Source organism: Drosophila willistoni, assembly GCF_018902025.1.
Source record: "Drosophila willistoni isolate 14030-0811.24 chromosome XR unlocalized genomic scaffold, UCI_dwil_1.1 Seg143, whole genome shotgun sequence".
NCBI lineage: Eukaryota > Metazoa > Arthropoda > Insecta > Diptera > Drosophilidae > Drosophila > Drosophila willistoni.
The window spans coordinates 5,191,184-5,197,983 of NW_025814056.1; positions in this window are offsets into that span (position 1 = coordinate 5,191,184).

Consider the following 6,800-nt stretch of genomic DNA (forward strand, 5'->3'; position numbering starts at 1 on the left):
GTGACTGCACTTAATGAACTTTGGAGGCGAGCAGTTAACGCTCATTAAAGTAGCCAACCGCCACTAATCATGGGACCATCTCCACCTTCTCCTTCAACCTGGACCACCCTCTCCTCCTCACCAATGCCACAACCACAACCACCCAAATACTGTGTTCTGTACTGCTTGCTTTGCCCTAGGTTTGTTTTTGGTTTTTTTCATCTTTTTTTTTTCGGTTAGTACAGTTCGGTAGTCTTTTGCTACCAAAGTTCGACCCGCACATGGGGGCTTTAGCTTTGGTGTTTTGATTAATGATCTTCCTCTATGGCGACCGATCAAGCGGACAACCGACCGACCACCACCTGCTCCGAAAGTGGAAAGCCCTTTTTTGGCTTTGTTCAAACGATCGGCAATCGACGGCGGGTTAATAAACTCTTTTAGTCTGCTTCATATATGGTAAATGTTGTAGAGTCATGTGTATAAACTATAACAGTTTCATTAACTGTGTCCAGCACATTAATTAAAACATTTTAGCCAAGAGCGATTCATACTTTGGCCCTGCAAGCTTCCCAACGGTTCGGGGGGGATCGTCAAGTGATTGTCTTACTCACTGCTTACACTGACCGACACAAGAATATTAAATTAGTTTGTATTTTAAAAAAGATGTCCAAATTATTAAGAAATTAAACGAAATTAAAAACTTGTCACCGATAACTTTGGATCGAATTGGAGTTTATTTTGGCCTAGAATAGGGGAAAGCAGTTGAAACTAATGGTAACGAGAACGTATAAAGAGATGTTAAGTTTGTAAAAATCGTCAAAAACCTTTAGTGCTGTTGAAATTGGAGGCCTTGCTTGATCCGGATCCGTGGCAAGCGAAAGAGAAACTGCTACTTAAAATCAAGAACCTAACACCTATTATAACATTTTTCATTTAAAATTGGGAAATAGCTTCAAATATACAAAACGGATGATGACAATAATACTTTGTCTGATTTCTCTTTAACTATAGGGAGATTCTCTATGAGATTCTCTATGAGGAGATATACAAAGTGTTTTACCTTGATACTGCCAAAAATTGATTTGGGTACAAAATATGGTTTGGCTAGTGTAATGGGCTTTGACCTAGTGGATGGAATAGCATATTTTTCCATATATTTATTGATAGTAGACTACTCACTACAACTCTCAGCAAAGGTAATAGCAACATTTTATAAACAACTTATTTCCTTAATTGATTGTTAACAATGATTGCAGACGGCCAACCCGACCGACCAACTGGGTCTACATATATTTAGTTGAAGCACGCTTCTTTCACACTGTTAAGTTGCAACTCGATTGCCTTTCGGCCTCTGCCCGTGACTCTGCCACAAACTGAATGTCTACTGCTGGTTTTCGAGATGCTGGATGCTGGTTGCTGGTTGCTGGCTGTTGGCTGCTGTCTGCTTAGCTGCCTTTTTGTATCTATTAACCACGCACTCCATTATTATTTAATAACATATTTCTTAAGTATCTGCCAACCCAGTTCGGCAGTTTGCCAGTTCTTGACCATAATTTGTGAGGATCGACCAACCTCCTACTCCATCCACCATCCACTATCGTAGTCGTCGTCGTCGTCGTCGTTCAAAGTGATTGCCACCCCATTAAAAAAGCGAAAAAAAAAACCCAAGAAACGTTTCCATGGCTCCTGCCACAAACGATCACTCAATAAGTCTAGACAAAATGTACCTCGAAAGCAGGCAAACTTAGTGAAATCTTCACTGATTGCTGCTGCTGCTGCCGTAATGGATCAGCACGTTGCCCAGAGTTGCCTAGTTGCTGGTTGTTGCTTGTTGGTTGGGTTCCCTCTTTGTGTGGAAGACTTCAGCGTACGGTCCATCATATTTGTTGCATGATTATGTGGTAATTGCGGCTGTCAATAAAACTCCCCCGTTTTATTCTTTTTATTCATTCCACTACCCCGCCTAGATTTCCAATCATCTCAACTGCCATGGACCCATCTACATACATATGTACATACATATGCACATACGTTCGTACATACATGTCTATCAATGTATACTTGTATGGCAAACAAATGAAAAGCCATGTTGTATGTAGCTGGAATGAAATGAGATGAGATGAGCTGAGCTGAGTTGAGTTGAGGCAGCAGCAGCGGCATCAGAGGCAACAGCTCCCCTATACCATGATTTACTTTGACAAAGGAGTGACATACAAGTACTTAAGTGATTTCTTTACACCTTTTATGGAGTAGTTAATGTGGCCATGGTATGCGCAACGCCTCTGGCATTGAGCAAAGTCATGCCATCATAACCGTCCCCTCTCCGCATTCGCCTCATCGACACCATCAGTCCAAAATGATACCCTGCCCTTCACATCCCTGAGATTCCTCGTCTCTGCGTCAGGGCCCAATACTTGTCATTTGGCACTTAGCGGCGTTTAGGCCGCGGCTTTTGTTACCACACCAAGTGAGAGACAGAGAGAGAGAGAGCCAGATGGCCGAGAAAGAGGGCAATACAAACCTCCTCTATTCGAGTTTCACATAGTTTACGCTGATCAATATGTAAATCTCAAGTGTAGCTACTCCATAAAAATATGTTGATTATTTTCCCAACTCTTAAATAATTATGATAAAGTAATCCAACTTACAATGGATTGACATTTTATACTGAAATTATTACTATAAATTTGGACAATTAAGTGCATGGACATAGATCTTCTTTAGATGAATTATACTTTGAAGCATAATTTTCTAGAATTCCTGGCTATGAGAATGAATTGGAAATTTCTTGTTTACAGTTCTCAGTGTTTTATTAGATTCGCATTTAACGGATATCATTTTTCTACAAGAAAATTCTAAAAATGAACGTAAATAATTTGAAATTTCTTTTAGAATTAGTTAAAAAATCAAAGCTCTTTAAAACTCGATTGTGGATTTTGTATGATATTGGTTTTTTTTTTTTAATTAAACGTAAATTGTAGATGCATTTTGATTTTACTTTCTCAATTGAATTTTCATGGTAACATTTCAATAGCATTTATTAACTTATCTGCAATACAATTTCCGTTCCATTTGTGGCCAGGCTCTTAAGCCAAAATGTTGGACCCCAGGCAACTGTTTCTGTTTCTGTATCGGTTTTGTTTGGGTTTGGGTTTCGGTATCTGTTTCTGTTTGTGGTCTTCCAAATTAGAGGAGTGTGGGCGTGCTGGCGATATGTTAGTGTTATGCTTGTTACACAGTTTTCATCGAGTTCCCCAATTCATCCATTTGGTCTCCATGTTGTTGCTGCTGATGCAGTGGTTGTTGTTGTTGCTAAACTTCCTCTTTATATTGTGCCATCTGGGAGTTCCAGACGGCGTAGCGGAGCGGCGTTGGTGTTTTGCCATCGTCTGTGCTCTTGTAGGTGCAGAAAGTGGTTCAGGCTATGGGATTAGGGTGTAGCTGCTCTGCTGCTGCTAACGCCTCCGTTTCTTTATTTTTCGTCTTTCTTTTCACTTAATGCATTTGGAGCATATAAATGGAGCTAGAGACGAGGCCAAGACAACAAAACACAACACAACACAACACAACACGGGAGATTGGTAGCTGGGTGCGTCTTCTGATGCATCAACTGAATCGACTCGAGTCGACTCGAGTCAAGCCGAGTTGAGTTGAGCTTGTTAACGCGCCGGGTGCTGGGTGTTGGCCAATCTTTTAAAGATCAAACAATAAACCTGAAGATCTTCTCTTCCTCATTTACTCCTCTTTCCCCATTCATCTCTCTTAGTCACTCCTTCTCTCCTCTCCCATCTCTCTCTGTCTCTCACTTTCTGCTTGTGTGTTTCTTTCTTGTTCTGTTTTGCATGCAAATTCTCTGGCAAAGTCAAAGTGTCAAACAATGTCAGTGGGAGAATGTGTCTCGCAATTGAAATTTATTTGCACTACTATTCAATGCTGACAATACGGATAGAAGATTGGCCCAGAAGCAAACGCGGCTAAGAGCAGCAGGAGGAGGGTTGGGAGCGGAATAGTCAGTCTATGCTAGCGATCTCTAACCCGTCAACTCGTCAAGCTGTGAGCGTCACTTCTGCAAAACGACAAGAAGCCAAGCCTGCCAAAGAAGACGAATGCACAGAGAGAAAATATATGAAAAGATATTATATACATCAGTTTAGAAGCTGTTGCGATAGAGATAAATGTATTATCAGACCTGATAAAACTATTTAACGTTAATTTGAACAATAAATAACCACACAATCTCATTACTGTAAGATCCTTTGAAATTTTTAACTACAAATAAATCAAAATTTATAACTTTGTTGTTCAATTAAATTTGTGTTAAAATATCTTTTCTTTTCTTTAATTGAAAAATGACTTTTGAAGAAGTTGAAATTAGACAATTTCTAATCACATATGTAAACTTCTCTCTCAAGGCATTTGAGAATTGTTTAAACACTAACCGTCTTATCAATCCGGTTGTAAAAAGTTGTTCAATTGGCATAACTAAATGAGTTTCTTATCATGTGATGGCAAATTAGATTTTCTTTTGCGTTTTGCCAAGTGCATAATAGACCGAGACCTCTCATGATCTCATGCTCTTATGCCCAGGGCCCCAAAGGCAGCATTTGTCGCTTTTTCAATCGGCTTCACGTCCTCAGTCTTCTTCTGTCTGTCTTCTATAGCCAATTGCTCCCCAGAGTTGGAGGAACTGCTAGAGCTGATGCCAATGTCGTTGTTGTTGCTGCCGCCGCTGCTGCTGTTGCTGCTACTATTGCTGATGTTGCTTCTGCTGTTGTTGCTGGCGAGCATTTGCAAAATGTCAATCTGCTGCTGCGCATCAATTCAAGTGTGAAATAAATAGAAACGAATTCAGGTTGCCAGTTGTTGTTGGTAGTGTTGCTGCCGTTTCTGCCTAAGCATTTGCTATAATTTTCACGCCATTTGCTACCTTGAGACTGGCTTACTCTTGGTAAAGGAAGACCTGCAGCAGGCAGCAGACAGAAGACAGAAGACAGATAAAGGCAAAAGAAGGCAGTCGGCAGTCAACGGCAACTCGCGAAATATGTTGAAAGTATTTACAATTACGCAAAGATTGATTGAAATAGATTTCGGATTGATTGGTATGCACAGCATTGACATACAGTCTTTCGATTCTTCTCTCTCTTTCTCTCTCGCTCGTGTATGTGTGGGAATTGTCTGGGATTTTCCTTTAGAGGGTTAGTGTTTGCCATTTACCATTTACTATTTTCCTCCATTTTCGATGGGAAAAGCCGTTGGGATTCCTTGCAATTGGAAAGTTGAGTGTAATTAAGTAGTTGCAATTGCAAAGCGAGAAAATCATTTTTACGTTTTTTCTGTGTGCCCTATTAAACTTGCTTTACCTATCGCTTTTCTAACTTGGCATCTATGTGATCTCTTGATCGTCTTGTCTCATCGGCATCTTCATGATAGAACTGACACAAAACTATATACATAGTTTCAGTTTCATTTAGTTTTGGATTTTACAGCACTTTCTCCAGGCCATTCCATACAAGTAGCCAAACTTAAAGATCACATAAAAAATGTGATTCAGTTTCACACATATATAATATTTTATGTGGCCTTTGACCCACATAACACTCCCCATCATAACGACAACCACACACACACATTTACAAATGAAACTCGCCCATCAAATATATATGTATATATATAATTTTTTTTTTATTTTTTTTATTTGTATTTTATTATTTTCTGGTGATATCAATAATATTTTCAGTTTTGATCACAATTTGCATACGAAATTATCATGATCAAACAAAAAGAAAAAAAAAAAAATTATTTACCACACACACATACATAAGTATGTAAAAGAAACCTATATATATATAATAATCGTAATCGTATTCGTAATAATAATCGTAATCATAAATGATAATACACAATATGTAATAATAATATGTAATAATTTATGCTATACATTTTTTTGTTTTGTTTTGTTTTGTTTTTGTTTATGCTTGTTTTTTTACCATAATATGTATTTAAGAGTATTTCTATTTTAATTAGAAATTTTGCTAATTGTGACTAAGAGAAAACTTGTAGAAAACTCATTTTAAACTAAGAAAATACTATCAAAGAATTGTTTTGTTGTTGTTGTTTTGTTTATACCTAAGTATTTCATCTCCGATTATATGGTAAACGAAACGAAACGAAACTTACAAATTACAAATTCCACTATATGATATTTATGCAAAACCATTCAGATAAGCTAAAGTTTATTTATTTAGTTTTTTTCTTTTTTTTTTCTCTCAATTTTTTGTTTTTGTTTTTAGGCTAGTTTTTCTTTTTCTTAACATTTATTTATTTCTGTATTTTTTGTTGTGTGTTTTTTTCTTCTTTTTTTTTAGATATTTGTTGTTGTTGTTGCTATGATACGACAAAAATTTGTTATAGTTTTCTTTCGATCTGTCTGTCTGTCTGTCTGTTCGTATAACTAGATCTATGTATATGTATATATACTCGTAGTATTATTATTGTATATGCTAATCGGCAAAACGAAAAAATTTTAGCATATTTTTGCCATTTCGTTAGTTGTTTTAAACGATGTGATAACATCTGCCGCATCGGACCCCTGTGAACGGCGGCACGAACTCGTATTTAGCGCTTGTTAATCAAGTCAAGTTGAAAGAGATTTCTAGCAAACACATCTCTTTATAGATAATAATGGGTTACTACATACTAAACATATACCTCCAATATATCGTATATGGTATATGGTATATATATATATATATTGTATATTGTATTTGGCATAGCAGGGGGTAAAACAAAAAAAAAACATAAAATACACAAAAAAAATAGGG